Source organism: Meriones unguiculatus, chromosome 3 (assembly GCF_030254825.1).
Source record: "Meriones unguiculatus strain TT.TT164.6M chromosome 3, Bangor_MerUng_6.1, whole genome shotgun sequence".
NCBI lineage: Eukaryota > Metazoa > Chordata > Mammalia > Rodentia > Muridae > Meriones > Meriones unguiculatus.
The window spans coordinates 12532679-12551563 of NC_083351.1; the positions used below are offsets into that span (position 1 = coordinate 12532679).

An 18885-nucleotide genomic window follows, 5' to 3' on the forward strand; every position below is an offset into this window, starting at 1 on the left:
CCAGCAGATAAACAAAGCATGGCTGAGAGCCTCTCACCAGCATGTGGTAAGGACAGAGGGAACCAGGACTCAGGCCCCAAAGCCGAGCACCCCCACTAAAATCCCTCCCTGACCAGAGGAACTGGCAGCCGCTGCCTGCCCTCCTCCACCTTGGGACAAACAGACAGGCTTCTGTCTTTCTTCACTCCATGCTACCCTCCCTACATGGTCGCTGAGCAAGGAGGTCTGAAGTCTTTTAAGATGCTGTGGGGCCAGGCTAAAAATAGGCCAGAGGGGAGGACTGGATGAAGGGCTGGTTACATCATCAGCTTTTGGAAACAAGAGAAAATGGATACTGTTTGCACACACGGAGGAAAATTCCTCCTCTTGCCATACAAGCCTGTCCTGCCAGGCTCCCAGGGGACATGGGTCCACTTCCGTCTTAACCAGTTACATAGCAGGGCCCATATCTCCCCTGAGCTGAGTCTGGAGCTACAGAGCACAGGGACACAGAGGGGGCCTCGGGGCCTCGCATGAATGGGACCATCTCCCTAGATGACTTCCCCTACACCCCCAAACAGATAGGCAAACTGAGACCTACACTACATTTGCTCAAGGTTACACAGCATGTCGGGGATGAAGTTGAACCCAAAGCCGAGCCATCTCTCATTGAGGAGAGTAAAGCCATCGTACAGGGCAGGGGTGCCAGGCTACACTCACCCCTGCTAGCAGCACAGGGCATTGGGGCTTCCCTCAAGGGAGGTGAGGGCCCAGGACACAGGTCCACGCTGACTCACCACTCCTGGCCACACTGATCTGATGGAAGAGGGCAGAGCAGGCACAAGGGAGAGTCAGAGTGTGGTACTGGCAGCAGCCCGGCTTCTGGGGTCAGGCCCTCTCACACCAACAATGGGAGCAAGCAAGCAAAACTTGAAGGAGAGAGGCTGGCACATGACTGGCCCCCCAGACACCACTGGAATACAGAGAACCCTAAGCTTTCCTCCAATCATGCAGCCAGCCAGAGGTCAGGCTCATCCAGCATCAACCCAGGCATGTCTTTGGATCTCCAGACAGTAACAGCAGCTATCTGTTGGGCAGATGTTGTCCGGGCCTCACATACAAGACTCATTCCCGAATACACACATGGGCTGTCATGTGAATTACTGATTCTCTCGGGTTTTTAATCAAAACTACTTTGCAGAGATATGATGCAACTTTTCTAAAGTCACACAGCAAAGTAGTTTTGGATAAGGAGCTGGGACCCAAGCCCCATCCAGCCTAGATCCTGCAGGCAAATCCTGACCATCTTGTCCCCACACAACACCCAGCTCAGCAAGTCTGCGTGAGGCAGACAGCTCCAGGGCGGTGCCAGCCTGCAGATCACACTCTGTATATTGACACTGTTCAGGGCCTCAACCTCCTGATCCCCCTTCCTCCCACCCTATGCCTTGAACCCACTTCCATCATGTTTCCCAGGCTGCAACCCAAGGATTGGTTTGCATAAATGATTTCATGTCCTTTTTATTTCCAAAGCTGGAGTACTTGCAACTGGCTCTCTGGCCCCCAGGAGATGAAGGACAGAACCTGACTGTGGGCAGCAGCTGTTTAAAAAAAAGCTGTACAAAAAAATCTCTGCCCTTCAGCCGCTGGCTGCCTGGGTTATCAAGGGACAGACAGGTGGTATATCTTCTCCAGGACCCAGCTTCGCCAAAATCTTGTCAACTGAGGGGCTGGCTGAGGTTTCAGCACCTGTTACCCAGAAACCATTCAGGACCTATCCAAGGCTTCCCACAAAGGGAGCCTTGGCCAGGGAGGGGACCTGCAATCAGCAGGAATAGAAAAGCAGAAAGGCACAAGACCACCTGCCACTGGGAGAGACCATACACTTAAAAGATTTGGGCCAGGGCTTGGTGGACCCACTTTCCTGAAAGCCTCTGTCGCCTAGGCTCCTATCGGGGTGTGGCTCTGAGCTGGACAAGGTGGCTGGGGTCACCTGCAAGAGGCCACCTGCATGGCAGAAGGATGGTTGGTTCTCCACTGTCCTGACACTCAAAAGATTGAGTGTGGTATGACAGATGCAAGAACTGGAGAGGACGGTGTATTCCCGAGTCAGGTGTACTTAATCCTCCAAGGACTGCTCCCGCGTTAAAGAGAAGGAAGCAGGCTTACCCTCCAGGTAGGGCTAGCCTGTTTCTTTTCTCCTCCCCTGCCTCCTGGAGCCTTCTCCCGGGCAGGCCCAAGTGTCATTTTCTCTCCACTGCATCCTCTTCCATCTCCACAATGGTTTTCCCCTCTCGGATCGACATGGATTTAAGGCAGCCAGACTCTCGGACCAGAACGTGTCCTCCCAGGTGGCCTGCACCTCATTTACACAGCTCAGAGCTCTCTCTCTCTCTCTCTCTCTCTCTCTGAAGGGATCCAGGCCGCTGAAGCCAAGGACAATGATGGGCTTCTAAATGAGGCCACCTCTATCCTCTCTACTATGCCAGGGTGTGAGGGCCCCCACCTCACCTCACTCTGAGTACCCTGGGCCCTGGCTAAATGAAGGAAGGAGAGATTTAAAAATAAGATCTCCCCAAAGGGAGATGTGGGTCTACAGCTGGGGGCCAGGCTTGATACCCCTTCTTTGTAAGGAGTGGGATATTCATTGAATGGAATGGGAGTCGGTGCTCTCCTTCCACCATGTGGGGTGCAGGGATTGAACTTGGGCTTGGTGGCAATCGCCTTTACCTGCTGAGCCATCTAGCCGATCCTTTTTGAATGGAATGGGATGGATGCATGGCTTAGATGAGTGGATAGGAAGATAAATAGGTGGATGGATGGATGGATGAAAGGATGAATGGAAGAGTGGATGAATTACATGATCGACACTCAGCTCTGAGCCCTGAATCTTATCTGTGATTCCCCAGCCTGGGGAATCCACAAACAAATTCCAAGAACAACCAGGCACTCTGTATGTCTGCTGGACTCCGGCATCCCTCCTGGGGTGGGGGTGCATATCTAGGACAGGAACCCGGCAGAAAGAAGAGAAACCTTCCCCCCCCCACACACACACACAGCTTACAACCCTCCAAGGCCAGGAGGGGAGGTAGGACCATCAGGACAATCGATGCAGGGAGAGGAAATGACTCCACGGAGTGGCCTCAGCCAGCCTCTGAGAGCCAGGCCCCACCCCCACCTAAGCGGAAAAGGCACACGTGGGAGAATGGCAGCTGGAGGGGGAGGTGGCAGCCCTGTCACAGCCAGATGTGGTCTCTCAGCATTCCTGAGGAGCCAGGGCCAGGACCACGTGACAGATGAGAAATCTCAGCTGGCCACCGGCAGGGGAAGGCGGCTTTAAAGCCGGCCCAGTCCTGGCTGCCTGAACCAGGCCAGTGGCTCCCCCTCCTCCATGAGCTCAAAATGACACACAGACGCAGGAAGGAGCCCACAAAGCCTGGCTACAGAGAAGCGGAAACCCAATCAGAAGCCGCTGGCAGAGGGGCTGACTCACGGGTCTTTCACATCCTGTGCAGTCAGAGAAAGGCTCAGGAGCCCTGAAAGAAAGTGGGTGCAGCCCCTGCAGATAATCAGAGCACTCTAGACACCGGGGCCCATGGGGAGTCATTCCTGGGCTCCTCTCCAGACTGCAGAGACAGAAGTAGCATGGCAGAAATGAAGATATTCTAAAAATGAGCCACTATGTCCCTCAATTTGACTATCAGACCACGGAAACAATGGACGTGGAGGGATGGAATGTCCCCCGGGAGTCTCATAGTGGGACAAGGAAAAGGCCACAGTCTGAAAGGGACCTTGTCTCCTGGAAAAGGATTCCACGCAGTTCTAGTAACTCTTCTAACAACTGTCAGGCCACCTTCCAGGAGGAGAGCGAAGCCAGACAATGATGGGCCAGAGGTGCGTGGGATCACACTCTGTCCAGGGCTGGACAGCTGCTCATACATCCTTATGTAAACATTTAACCTCGCTTCGGGACCCCTGGAGTGACTCGAGGGGCTCAGTGGATTTCTCTGCCCCTATTCCCAATGTGGCTACAGGGAGTACATCTAACTTCTTTGGGGCAGGAGAGATGGCTCCGTGGTTAACGGCACTGTCTACTCTTAACCCGGGTTCAATTCCCAGCACCTGCACGGCAGCTCAAAACTGTCTGTAACCTCAGTTCCAAGGGATCTGACACCTTCACACTAATGCACATAAAATAAATTAAACAAATTATTTTTAATCTCCCTTCTTCACATCATGAATTTGGTTGTTTTAACTAGCTTCTCAAGGTTGGGTGGCCGAACATGGCTTCTTCGGGTACCGCCATAGTTCCAAGTTCGGTAATGTTTCAACTCCTGTCTATACATTCCCTGCTGTGAGGTCCTGGGCAAGTCCATCTCCTTTTCTGGGTGCTGGTTTCCCTCCAGTGAAGCGGAAAACGGCTCCCCAGTTCTGAGGATAGTTGTAGGGAGCACTGTGCATGAAGAGGAGGAGCGTGAGGACCCCACACCCCAGCCCTGAGACACAGCAGAGCATCAGACCCAGCACCTCAGCTCAGCCTGTCTCCAGAGAGTGGGCCAGGCAGGCAGGCCAGCTGGGCGGGAGCCTCAGGGTGTCAGGAGGGAGAAGCAAGGACGGTTCCGCCTGGCGGCAGGCACACCCAGGCCGACTCACTCAGGTGAGAGGAAAGAAGCGCAGGTGAGGCAGGGCTGGAGCCATCACGGAAAACTTCATTCCGGGCCAAGCGTGGGCCTGGGCCTGGGCCTGGGCCTGGGTGGGGGTGGGCAGCAGCTTCCTTCCTGATGCTCTGCCTTCCCTGCTCCACCCTACTCATGAATAGGTGCTCACCTCACTGCCCTGTGGCAGGACCGGGTATGGGCAGACAAGGGGTTCCCAGCAGAGTAGAGGCCCAGCCAGAAGCCCTGCTGTGCTAGACAGGGTCTTCAGCAGAAACCAGCCAGGGAGCTGTGGGCTGCACAAGCCAGGGTTGGCTCTTCTGGGAGGAGCCGTAGCCCTCACCGGCTTCCCTGCACCCACCAAAGGGGCTCACTAACCTTGACTGAGTCTAGGTCCTCACTCCACACCCTTCCCCTTCTATACATCAGCCCCTGTTTGCAGCAGAATACAGAAATAATGCAGGGTGGGGCCGGAGGGTAGGACACAAAGACAGAACCCAGCACCACTAACCGCCAGCCCGTGCCCCAGGAAGCTAAAGGCTGAGCCACAAAACCTCTGAGACACTTCCCTCTTCCCTTCCTGGCTTCCTCCTTGCTGGGCTGTGAGATGGCAGCCCTCAAGCTACCCGCCAGTAGGGCCCTGAGCTCACATACTCCCATTCACATACCTGCCTTGGCTTCCTGGGTGCCACCCCACCTCACTACCTCTTTGGGATGCTGCCTCACAGTCATGCCCACTAGGGCTGCCCAGCTGTACTCCGCCTCTCAGAAGGAAACATAAATTAAATGCCAGCTGATTGTCTCCACGGAGGAGATATTAATTTAATGCGAACACTTAACCCAGGCGGCCGATCCCATTACAGGCGGGTGGTAAGAGCTGGAGCAGGCCAGAGCCCAGACAGCAGGCTGGTAATGGGGCTGGGTTTTAAGGAACCCTCCACACCCGGCACAGCCCTCCACCAGTACACCACTGGCCACCAGACACAGAGGCCTATTCACAGCTGGACCCATCCGGCAAGGCTGCTGGGCAGAGGAGAGGCAGGGTCGGGAAGGCTCTCTGTGCAGAGGGGAGGGTACAGAGCGAGGAGTCAGGAGCTCCTTGGGTACTGGCTGTGGCTAATTCACTGCATCATCCGGGCAAGTCTCTTCTCGACCCTGGGCCTCTGCCCACTTATCTGTAATAGCATCGTCAAGAATCCCTCTCAGGTCTGAGGATGTAGCTCTGTTGGCAGAGTGCTTACTTAGCAACCCAGGAGAACCTGGGTTCTCTTTCTAGCCCCATGTAAACCTGGCATGGTGATGCACACCTGGAATTCCAGCACTCCAGGGTGGGAGCAGGAAGATCAGAAGTTCAAACCCAGCCTCGGCCGCATAAGGAATACAAAGTTAGCCTAGGCTACATGGACCCCTGTCTTGGGGTTGGGTTGGGGGGAGATCTCTCTGGATATTGCATCTACAGTGTTCTTTGCATACTCTGGCCATGGCATATGTGATGAGCAGTACTGTCCTGGATAGTGCCCGGCTCAGGTGCCCACCCTCATCAAAGGGTGCCCAGAGCCTCCTCTGCCTAGCTACAAGCAAGGGATGGGGCAGGAACATGCACAGGTTTGGTCCTACGTCTCCTTCAGCAAATAATTTGTATGCCACTAGCCACAAGCCGCTCAGGACTTACAGAGCCAAAGACGGTGGCCACCACCTGTCTGCCAGTGACCAAGAACAACCCCCGAAGAGCAGCTGGTGGCCCGTGGGGCATCTGTGTAGAGCCATGTGGTCTCGGGATGGGCAGAGACAAAGCGTGATAACCCTAGCTGGCTCCCGCTCCTTTGAGCCCCGAAGTGGTCAACAACTCGAAATGCAGGAAGTCCTGGGTCTGCCCCTATCTGGCTGTGTGACCTTCTGCAAGTATCTTATGTCTCAGTGACAGGAGGAGGACAAACTGGGTTAATCCAAGTCCCCCAGCAGAGCAATCAGAAACCAATTTCTGTGGTCCCTAGACAAATATCCACAACAACCACAGGGTCATGTGATGAGCCCCAAAGTCTCAGAGACAGCCGGGACATGAGCCCTCAAGATCAAACCAACCGGTAGATGGAGAGAAGAGGAGGGCCCCTGGAGCCCTCCTGAGGGTCCTGGATCTAATCTAATTGCAGCTGTGTGGCCTTGAGTAAGCGGCCTACCCTCTCTGGATGTCAGAGCTATTTGCACGAAACAGGGCCAGGAAAGCCATGGACACACAGCCCACTCCTCAGCCTTCGCCTCAGGACCCCCTCATGCTTCAGCAACACCGTACGTGGCAGGCCAGTTGGCATCCGGGCCATGTGGCCCCCAGGTTCCTAGCTGCATAATCATTGGTGATGGCCATGCCAAAGAGCCAGGTGTCCCTCACCTGGGTGGAGGGCCAGCCGCACACAGGGTCGGGCAGCAGAGGGAAAGGAGCCAGGTGTTAACGCCACCCAGAGTTCTGCGGACATCTGCCTCTGCCTGCCATACCCACAACGCACCCCAAGAATGAGATGAGTGGGCTCTGCCCGGTCGGTCCCAACCAGGGCCACCATGGCAGCAAGTGAGATGGAAGGAGGAGGGCCTGCTGGCGTCATCATGGCTGGGCAGAGTGGCACTCGCCTTTAGTTCCAGCGCCCTTGAGGCAGAAGCAGGCGGAATCTCTGTGAGTTCAAGACCAGGCCTGGTCTGCATAGTGAGCTCTGGGATAGCCAGGGCTACATAAACTAAATATATATATATATCCGTTTGGGCTAGCTTCGGGACCTTTGGGCAAAGTAGATCCCAGAAGAGACCGGCCACCCGACTGTTTTACAAGCCACTGTCCCGTTGTCCATGTCCCTGTCTGTCTTGCTTCCCAGTGCCAGGAGCACTACAGGACACCCACAGTCCCACAATCCTGAGTGGCATACTGGGCAGCCAGTGCTGGGCAAGGATGATTCTTCCAGAGCCCTGACCAGAGCCCATGCCCCCGTGCACTAGGACTCTAGGGGTATCCCCTAGCAGGCCACTGTGAGGTTTCTGGGGTACCACTTCTAACCCCTTCCAGGACTAGGATGCTTCCATCACTTACCTCCTCCAGGGAGCCTTCCTTGCCTTCCCCTGCTCCTATGTCCATCCTGAAGTTTTCAGTCCTGAGCCCTGACTTGGCTACGGCATCCAGAGCTTCAGAAATTTCTATTCCGTACCTCTGTGGTCAGATACCGCACTCCCACGAGGTGGGGAGAGACTCACTTTGACCACCCAAAGCCTAACATGCACTGAGCCTTTGACCTCCTCATGTCCTCCCCACGCCTCTGAGCCAGGCATCGCTACCCCACTTTACAGATGAGCACACTGAGGCTCAAGCCAAAGCACTGGCCAACGTTAAGCCCAGGGTCATGCAACTCTGTAGCCTCAGTGATAAGGACTGATGTTCCAGGCTCTGCAAAGTCCTACCTTGGTGCCCTAGCATTTAACCCAGATGTTCAGGGTTACAGTGCCTCAGGAGGGGGTATGATAGGCAAGTGTGCAGAGTCAAGGTCTCTGATGTGGACAAGGGCTGTTCAGTCAGGATATGTTCCTTGCTCATGGACTCACTTCTCAGTGCCCAGAATGTTCCTGTATCAACAACTCAGCCAACTGCTATTTCTACTACCTGACGTGACCAGCCGGGGACAGTGAGGGAACAAAACACACTATCTTTCAAGGTGGACAGAACAGGACTCAAACCTCAATATTCCAGGTCACCTGGTTCCCGGGCTAATGATTTCTTTCCTATTCCCAGTCCAGGGATTAAGGTTCTCATAGGGCCTGGGTCATTCTCAAGAGGTTGCTGTAGAAGGGTGAGCCTGGCTCCTCCCTGCTCCCTGGCTTCCTGTCTCATCAGACAATCATTCCCTCTCAACACAGTTTCCCCCAAGATGCCACCCACCGTGACGTAACACAGCCGGCACCATGCTGTTTGGTCTTCCGGTCTCCAAAACTGCAAGTTAAACCCAACTCTTCAAGTCACCTCACCTCGAGTGTTTTGTTCTAGCAACAGAAAACAGACCGACACACTCTCCGTCTGAATAGTCTGACTTTTGAATGATGTCACATATCAGAACCACTTCAGTTTTAAGAAAACAAAACCACCTGCTCATCTCCCAGCTCCCACTGTTTGAAACTGCGCGACTTGGAATGGACAGGAGAGAAAAAACAACAACAACAACAAAAAACAACACAATAAAAACAGGGAAGTCAAACAAAAAAATAATAATTCAACAACCCACCCAAATCCTCCTTCCTAAAACGTGGGGTCTGGAGCACGCTGCAGTGGCACACGCCTGTAATCCCTGCACAGAACCTCCCCGTACACTCGCATTCACCCCTGGCCGAGTAATTCCTGCGGTAGTTGCTACGGCCAAGGGCAGACTCAGAAAAGGCCTCTGTAACCACCCAAAGTCTGGATGTGACAAGGATCCCCACTCAGGGGCCACAGCAGCACAGTGATGGCACTCCACACCGTGCTCTCATTAGCCTGGAGAGCTTCTGAGAAAACACGCAAGATCCCCCATTCCCGTCCCCAGATCTTGCTGTCCCGTCACCCCTGACCCCACTCACCTCTGGCCTTTGCATATGAGTTGGTCTCTGTCTAGAACGGTGGTCCTCAACCTTCCTAATGCTGTGACCCTTTAATAATAGCTAGTCCCCTGTGTTACGGTGACCTACAGCCATAAAATTATTTGTTGTTACTTTATATTTATAATTTTGCTCCTGTCACGAATGGTTATGTAAATATTTAATATGCAGGATATCTGATGCTCGACCCCTGTGAAAGGGTTGTTCAACCCCCAAAGGGGTCATGACTCACAAATTGATAACTGCCAGTCGAGATGGTTCCACACATATTTGTTATTTCTGAGTGTGTGTGTGTGTGTGTGTGTGTGTGTGTGTTTAATCTAATACCAGCTCAGGACTCAGCTTACACACCACCTCTGCCTCCTAGGTCAGGGTCAAGCCCCTTTCTGGGTACATGGTTCTGAGTCACCGGGTTCAGAAAATTTCTGTTACCTGCACTTCTCCATCACTTAACACAGCGTTTACACCATCAGGCCAACCTCAAGATCGGAGCTGCCCCTCGGTGTCCTGCCCAGAATGCGGCACACAGCAATCTAATAAGCGTTCACTGGATGAAAAGAGCCTATGAGCTATCCGCTATTCCTGAGAGGTCTACTCCAAGGTTCCCCGTGGCCTTGAGCCCTGAGTTGCCCCAGTCTCCACAGGCCAGGCCAGCTCTGCCACTGTCTCCTCTCCACCTTAAAGCCTGGGCCTACCCAGCTCTGGAAACGCTGGGGCCACAGCTGTCTGCAGGACCCTGCCCCAGTGCCTGGGCCTGGCCAAGCCCTCAGTGACTTTCCCCCTCCCTGCCCCAGTGTCAGAAGCCAGCAGACGGTCTGGGTACCATGTCCCTTGGTACCCAGGCCCAGAAGCAGGAGGCTCCCAGGGCCTGTGCCCAGCAGGGTGTGGGCCCCACCCAAGGATATGTTTACAGTCTTGAGAAAAGCAACCCCCAAGGCTATTCTGGAAAGCTAATGTGCACCTTGGGCCTCTGCACTGTTTACTGCCAGGGGCTGAGTGGCAGCAGGTGAGGGCCAGCAGTGTGGGCCAGAAGCTCAGTGATGTCCCATCGGAACCATGTCACTGCCTAGACCCCTGGTTTCTCATCAGCAGGGGCCTGAAGGGTCTGCAGCCGGGCCCAGACAGGGTTCCCATTGGACTGGGCAGCCTGGAGTCGGGTCCCCTGCCCAGGCCTCAGTCTCCTTTAAGAGATGCTGCCTGGATTCAATGAGACTGTCCAGGCACAAAGTGGCTCCCCAGGGCGGGGGGCGGGGGTTGGGGGAGGTCAGAAAAAAAAGCCTGGAATACAGGATACCATGGTGTCAGAAGGGACACATAGCGTCCGGGACGTTCTTCAAGAAGAAGATCAGAGGTGAGGAGTGTATGTCAGGCTAGGTGCCTCGGGCCATACCAAGGGGAAGAGGCATTTTCTGAGCTTCTCCAGGAAGAAGGTGGAAGGCTGAGAGGACCTACCAATTACCCATGGGTTGATGCAACCGCGGAGGGGTTGCAGCAGGGAGTGTCTGCGTGTGCCTTCCCGTCATCACCCTAATTGGCTGGGAAGAGGCAAGCTCCAGGCTGTGTTGGGACGGGTAATTAGACCGGGTTAGCCCAAACAGGGAGAGGAGTTGAGTGACTCAACACCCATCAGTCAGGGGAGGGGGAGGGAGATTTGTTTCTTATTAGCAAACTTTGGTCGCCATGGCAACCAGGGGGGAGGCCAGAGGTAGGTAATAGGCACCCCACTTCAATACCCAGGGTTGCTGCCAGCTCTCTGAGACTCAGGTTTCCTTTACACAGTCTGTTCCCTGAGGATGGAGGGGGTGGATTGGAGCAAAGAGTCCCAGAGAATCTTCTGTAATGTCGCGGTCCCTGGCACAGTATCTTTTTTTTTTTTTTTTTTTGAGTCTTCCATGTCCGTATCTGCATTTGGCTGATGGGGAAACTGAGGCTCACAGGTGCTTTATGAGGCAGAAATTACTACTGTGCTCACTCTAAAGACAATTATGGAGGCCATGAAGCAAAGCAACTGCCAAGGTCACAACTGATGGGCAGCTTCTGACTAGCTCTGAAGCACATACCCGTGGCCACCAGACTTCTCTGCCTCTGCGCCCTGAGACATGGCTAAGGCTGCATCTGAACCTAGGTCTCACTGATCTCAAAGCCTAGACTAGTTTTCCTCTTCCTCTTCTTCTTCTTCTTCTTCTTCTTCTTCTTCTTCTTCTTCTTCTTCTTCTTCTTCTTCTTCTTCTTCTCCTCTTCTTTTTTTTTGTTGTTGTTGTTTTGGTTTTTTTGTTTTTCTTTGGTATTTTTTTTTGAGACAGGGTTTCTCTTGTGTAGCCTTGGCTGTCCAGGACTTGCTTTGTAGACCAGGCTGGTCTTGAACTCACTGTGATCCGCCGCCTCTGCCTTCCTGAGTGTTGGGATTAAAGGCATGCGACACCACACCCAGCTGCCTGGACTAGTTTTCTTGGGCTAGAGGCCAGGTGATTTACCAGAAGGGAGAAGGCTGAGGAGTGGGTGCTTCAGTTTCCCCAAGAGCAAAAATGCAGGCCTGTGTGGCCCTGTGTGGCTCCTGTCATGACCTGAAGGGTCCCCCATGTGCTGTCTGGGGCAAGGCAGCAAGGCCACCAACCCCACTGTATAGCACCAATAGCTCCCCTTTTCCACCCATTTTCTTCTCTGTGTGTGTGTGTGCATGTACATATAGATGTGTATGAGTATGTATGTGTGTATATGTCCATGCATGTAGGAGCCAGAGGTCATTCTTTAGGTGCTGCCCACTTCTTTCCCTTCCCTTTTGTCTTTTCCTTTGGAGCCAGCGTCTTTCACTGAACCTGGAACTGGCCATTTAGGGTAGGCTGGCTGGCTAGCAAGCTCCGAGAAACCCGCTGTCTCTTCCTTTGTAGCCCCTGGGATTACAAGCATGTGCCTCTGTGTTCAGGTTTTTTATGGGGTTCCAGGGCTTGAACTCATGTCTCTATACCGGCAAGGCAAGCACTTTATGGGCTGAGCTGTCTCCACTTGAGACTCACTCTGAGACTGGCTCCTCCAGCTTCCTGATCCCCCACCCCCAAGCTTGAACACAGCGGAATGTCCAAAAGGAGACGTTCCAAGGAGGCAGGAATGAGACCGTGTCTATCTGTCCCCTCCCCCTCTCCCAAATGCTTTGACATCAGATAAACCAGCAAGGATGACCCAACTCAGTCACCCCCAGGAATCTAGCAAAAGTGAATTGATTTCTCTGAGCCTCAGTCTCCTTATCTGTAAAATAGGGTAACAACATTGGCTTGTGAGGATGTGCCCAGGGCTGGCTGCTGGCTGCTGGCTGCCGGGAGAGCTGCCACAATATCCAGCCCTGGGTGTGTGCCAGGGTGCAGTGTGCCTTTCCTTCCTTGGAGCCTTGGTTCTCAAATTTCCTGCTCCCCGATGCTGGGACCAGGACACTGTCTGGTACCCTGAGTTCCAATCACCAGGCACACAGTAGGCCCTCAAGTGATGCTTGCTAGGTGAATAAACTTAGGAGCTAGAGCCACAGGGGAGAGCAGGAGCCTAGCAGGGATGCATGTGTGTCCCCCGCAACTGTGTCCCTCACCCTCCCACCCATCCTCCGCCTAAACTGACTCACTGTGTGACCCTGGGCCTGTCCCAGCACCTCTGTCTTTACAGAAAGCAGAGACTCTTTCACTTTGGGGACACCACAGAACAGCTACCCAAGGCATCAGGGAGGGTGGCCAGAGGCCAGCCTGCTGGACATGGGTCCTTCCCAAGTGGCCTACACTCACAGGAACGGCAGTGGGGAGTCGACTTGCCCATAGGTCCACAAAGGCAGCAGGCGTGTCTCCTGCTGACTTTGCCTTGGGACAGATGCGACACAGTACTGCATCTGTCAGCCAGATGGCCTGGCTGGCCTGAGGGGCCAGGACACCAGCTGGGAACCTGGGCCTGGCAGACAACTGCTTAACCCCTTCCTGCCCTTCCACAAGGGCACATACTATGACCACCTACTCACAGGGGCGCTCTCAGGCCTCCCAGCTGCCCACCTAGCATGAGAAACTGAGGGCCTCCCTGGAGCCCAGTGAGGGTCAAGGGTGGAACCTCGGGGCTCCTGACACACATGTGAGAGAAGACACAGAGCATCAGGGATCTAAGGAGGCACCTATGGTGCCACAAGGCACTGGCTTCTTCCCTTCTGGGAAACCAGTCCAGAACAGCCAGCCACCACCTCCCAGACGTACCCTCAAGCAGGGAACCCCAGGCTCTGCTCAAACACAAACATGGCTACTGGTGAATGCAGGCAGCCAACTCTCTGCATTGGCTGAGCAGCCATAGTCACTTGGCCTCTCTCCTCGTTCTGTGGAAAACAGAAAAGGAACAAAGCATTCAAGACTCTGTCTGGAGAGCAGGAAGCATTCCCCAAAGGAGAAAGTTGCTGGGAGGCACCAGGCAGTGTGAACTAAGAGCAGAATTTTCAGTTTCTAGCCTCCGGGGAACAGGATCAAATGATCTCTGGACCCTTAAACAGGTCCAGCAAGGAAAAGATGACCCCCGGGAGCTGGTAAGTTTAGCTGGGCTCTGGCCCGGGGCTGTATTCTGCTGTCTTTAGATGTGTCTCAAAACAGAGGCCAAACATCAAAGAAGTGGAGGGGAAAGGGGGCTCACTAAGACAGCTGCTGGCTAAGGGTGACAGCTGCCTGTCACCCCAGCGGAAAGGGGAAGACGCAGGGCGGGCTTGAATGATGGCTCTGCCATAAGCTTACAGTGCAACCTGGACAGTCTCTGCCTCCTCTCTGGGAAAAGGGGAGGTGGAAGGCTTCTTCTCGCCCTGATTTGACAGGCATTGGGAAAGCCTCAAATCCACATAGAGTTGTTCCCAAAGCTGAAGAACAAGCACGGGAGTCCAGAAGAAGGAAGGAAGGAAGGAAGGAAGGAAGGAAGGAAGGAAGGAAGGAAGGAAGGAAGGAAGGAAGGAAGGAAGGAAGGAAGGACAAATGGGTAGGTGGATGATGGATGGAAAAGTGGATGGTTGGATAGATGGATAATAGTTGGATGACCAGACAGAGAGGAGGAAAATGGGTGAATGGATGGATCCTGGAAAAGAGAAGCAGAAGGTTTTAGGTGTTTCCTGGGATGACTACTTACACCTGTCCACAAGGCCTCCCCAGAATCATTTCCAGAGACTACAGACCCACCTGTGACCAATCCCCTTCTCTACCTCTCTACCGTGCACATACCTGTGAGCACACTTACGCACACAACCACATGCCACACACACTCCAATTCAGAATCTCAAAAAGGGAAGTCAGATCTATCCCTGTGGAAAGCTGAGTTCTGCCTGCACTGTTCTTCTCCTGGGGTCCCTGACTTTTTTCAACACACTGCCAAAGCTGGGAGGTGAGGTGTGGCTTGATTTGAGTTGAACCTGAGGTAATCCTTGAAGCTAAAGACACTGTCAAGCCCACAAGCCCATTGCCAGCTCTGCTATTCTCTGGCTAAGACAAGTACTTTGGTTGTTTCATCTCCAAAACTTGTTTTTTTTTTTTTTCCATCTGTGCAATGGGTGAGAGCCCAGCTCCCTCCTCGGAGCGTAATGGTGGGGAAGAGAGTACATCTAAAGGGGCACAAGGCACTCCTGGAATGTGAACAAAATGGCTTTCCAGATCTGAGGGTAGCCAGGCCTCTGAGGACTTCTCTGCCCAGTCCTGCTTCTCTTCCACCTGGCCTCCTACCTGGAGTGAGAGTCCTGGGCTCAGCTCACCCCAAGTTACAAAGCAGCTTTTGTCTGGGAGGAAACACTAAACCACAACCCTGACGTCAGCGCTGGAAAACAACACTGATCCAACCTTCAATGTCACCCCTCTGCCAAGGCCTAGGAGAGGCCTTCTGTGAGGTCCCAGGAGGCCACTTGCCTGTCCCCAGGGGCCCAGGTAGAACCCTGTAATCGGATGCCCACCTCTCAACCCCAGGGAAGAGGACAAGGAACATGAGCCCATTTCTCAGCCTGGTACAGTGGGCTGAGTCCTCTGGGTAAACTGCTCACCCCCCCCCCCACACACACACACAGCCACACAGAGAAGAGATAGTGACATTCCAAGATCCCCAGGGAGGCAGGGACAGAGACACTCCCCCATTCCTGCCACCTGGCAGCCACAGCCTGTGCCCTGAATGCCAAGCCATGCCCTGTCTCCTGGTCACCCTGCAGACAGAGTGCTGGAAAGAAGAAAGGACGTGACCTCTTCTTCGCAGGCCATGCTAAGGAGAGGAAATGTCAGAACACAGAGGTCAGTTTGCCTTGGGAGCAGGAGGAAGTAGACCGCTTCCCACTGTGTGGGGGCTGGGGAGTGCCAAGGACAGGGTATTGCTAAGGGCCGGCACTGCTCAGCATTTGTCATACATTCTGCCACAGAACCCTGTGACAACCTACGTCGAAGGAGCCATTCCCAATTCTCAGATGAAAAGACGGAGGCTGCCAGGGTGGGGCACAGTGAGGTCAGCCCCAGTGGCCTGAACCTAAGTCGGGGCTCCCACTCTGCATGAAAAGCCAACTCATGGGCCAATGGTGACCCCCAAAGAAGACAGACCAGAGCAGTGCCTCTAAGTCCTCACAGTTTAGTTGTGCCTTAAGGCTCAGGAAGGAACCACCTGCAAGTTGGAGGGCCTTGAACTTGGCACCAGGTGAATACTGGCTTTGCCAGTGGTCACAGCCTGCAGAGCTCAGGCCTCCACTGCTCCTGGCCAGGTAAGTCTGGCAGTTTTGATATGTTGTCTTTAAAGACAGGCGTAGCTCCACTGCCAGGAAAAATAAGATGTTCGGAGGGAGGTGTCTACAAATGCAAAAGCACCCCCTTCAGGAACACCCCCAGGCAGAAAGAGAAGGGCTCTGGAAACATGGTTTTTCAGGCCCTGGGTTCAATCCCTAGCACCACGTAAACCAGCTATAGTGTTGTATACCTATAACCCAGGCACCTGAGAGGTGGCAGCAGGAGGATCAATAGTTCAAGGTCATCGGTCATCCTCAGCTATGAGTTCAACACCGCTATGGGCTACATAAGATCCTAACTTAAAAAAAAAAAAAAAAAAAAAGGACAGCAGGAGGCAGCGCACCCCCTGCGCACTAGGTGTGGATTATGGGAATAGTCACAGGCATTGCAAGAGATGAAGTTAGTGGTCCCCGTCCCACTGCACATGAGCTTAGGTCCCAAAGGCCAGCAGCAACCTTGAAATTGACCTCTGGCCAACCTCCTCTGTCCTACCATTGTATAAACATGCAGAGCTCACTCACTGCACAAGAGGTGTGGGGGGGGGCTGGTCTTGAGGGCTCAGGGAATACACAGAGGCTCTGACACATGCCTGAGCAGGTACAAGTGTGCGCGTGTGCGCACACACACACACACACATACACACACATGCATGCACATATACTCCTCAGCAGCAAGAGTGGCCCATCAGGCCTGGCATCTGGTTAAAGAGTATAGAACAAAAGCCCTCTCCTCATGCAGTGATGCCTCAGACAGGGACAGGAGCATAAGCCATGAAGAATGGAGACAGGAACTGAAAGGAGCGGTAGAGATGAGAAGAGGGGCTTGAAACTAAGAGCACGGGGGAGCACAAGAAGGACTGAAACCAACAAGAGCTGTGAGACATAAAGGTCCAAGAGGTAGGCCCAGCTTGTGACCCTGGTGGCAGCCTCCCTGCCAGGCCGTGGCCCATGGCACTCTCCTCAGCTAGAGCCCCCTTCCTCTGCAGCTTCTCCCACCGCCCCTTCAAAATGTAACCTGAGTCTGGCTCCTCCGGGGAGCCATCCTTGATCAGCCCTACACTATGCTGGGGTAATTCCTGGGATGCCGGACTTGGGAACACCCCAGAGCCTCACCAGTGCCCAAGTCAGAGTTCCAGGACTTCTCTGCCCCTGACTTTGCAAAACTTCCACTTTGCCCCAACACTGGCAGGATGGCCTTCGGCCCAGTATTGCAGTGAGCCAGAGCAGAAAGGGGGTTCCCAGTGGGTCCTGGGAAGCTGTGCTGTCCGTGTTCAGAGAGGAGTCTGAATGCCAGGGGATTTCACAAGGTCCAGATCTTTCCCCTTCCCCAAGAGAGTCAACAGGTGGCAGGGAGCCAAGAACTTCTTGAATAAACCAAATAATAAAAATGACCAGTTAAGAGGGCAGAAGGCAACGGGTCCACTGCAGGAGCCTCTTCCCACAGAGCAACAGATGGGCAGGGCAGAGGCAGGGCAAACCCGACGTCAGAGCAATTACAGTAAGCCTACAGAGCACACATCCCTCTGATGGTTTCGGTGGTCCTGCCAATCAGAGCCACACGAAGAGACAGCCCCTCCAGGCCCACCTTGTCCATCTCTCCAACCCCAGGCTGGGTTGAGGAAACAGAGCAGACCCAGAGGGCCTCATACAGTCCACCCAGTGTGTTATGACCAGCCATAGGTAAAGAAATGGCAAAGGCTCGGCAAGCGCCTGCAGGCTCTCCTTCCCCAGATGGGTCCTGCAAACACCCTAACACTCCGTGCCAGCTGCTCTGGGGGCTCAGGGGAGGCACGACAGCAAGGGGCAAGAGGGAGAAGTGTGTCACAGAGCTTGGGGTATCCCCGGTGGCACTGAAGTCAGAGGAGTGATTAAGACACACAGGCACAGCCCCAGGCACCACGACAGCTATCTACGCTACGCATCCTGAGGTCACACTGATCACCCCTTTTATAGGATGGAACGTTGAGGTTTACCGTGGGCTCCTTTCTCTGAACATGGTGTAGAGGTTGCATCTGAAGGCTGACTCCCCTGGGTTAAATCTTGTCTGGCCCGGTACCCTCAGCAGCTCGGCATCTCCAGAATGGCTGGAGGATGGAGCCCACCCCCAGGGTTGGAGTGAGGCTCCAGGAATTAGATGTGGAGGCCGGTGATGGGTGAACGCCACATACACACTTGTCTCTGAAATTAACTAAGGGGCTCCTGTGCATGGGCATGCTTTGACAGGCATTTGGCACACTGCCACGCCATATGAGACTACCGCACACCATGACGCCGGGCTCCAGAAGCAGAGGCCGTCTGCTCCCTGGTTCTCAGGTGAAGTGTGCGGCACATGTTCAGCAACCTCCATAATGATGATGGAAATCTGATTCCCCAGACAATCGCACTCGCCAGGCTCATGGACAAGAGAAGAAAGACAATGTAAAGTTCACAGTGTGACCAGAAGCAAAAAGCTAGGGGGTCCCCAAGCACTGACCCCCAAAATGTTACCTGCTCCTTCCTGCTTGTTTTAAACAGATAAGGATTTCAAGGCATTGTCCTAGGGACAGCAGGAGTATTTACTGAGAGCCTGGCATACACAGCCTGGCTTCGATGTCCACCGAGAGCCCTGGGCCTTCCTAAACTACTGCATGGGGCTGAAACTATTCGAGGAGCCACGAGCAGGTATGCACGCCTCTGTGCCCACGTGGTGAAAGCACCGAACAAGCATCTCTCGGGCAGCCCAGGGACAGCCCTGCTCACTCAGCCATGAGCCCTCCCCTGGAGCTCTTTCCCTCTCCCAAATGAGGGTCCTCTCTGAAGAGCAGGGGACTGGATGGCCCAGTCAACTCTGCCCTGCAAATCCTTTCCTCATAGCTCTTTCCTCGTGTATATAACCTGTAGCCATGTGAGCCCCCTGGCTCCTCCCACACC

At 54.0% G+C, this 18885-nt stretch overlaps 1 protein-coding gene across 3 annotated transcripts in view; it reads right to left on the reverse strand.

Moving 5' to 3' along the window:
• The window catches only part of Iffo2 (intermediate filament family orphan 2), a 43246-nt gene that overhangs the window by 17211 nt on the left and 7150 nt on the right, over positions 1–18885 (reverse strand). The window lies entirely within an intron of this gene.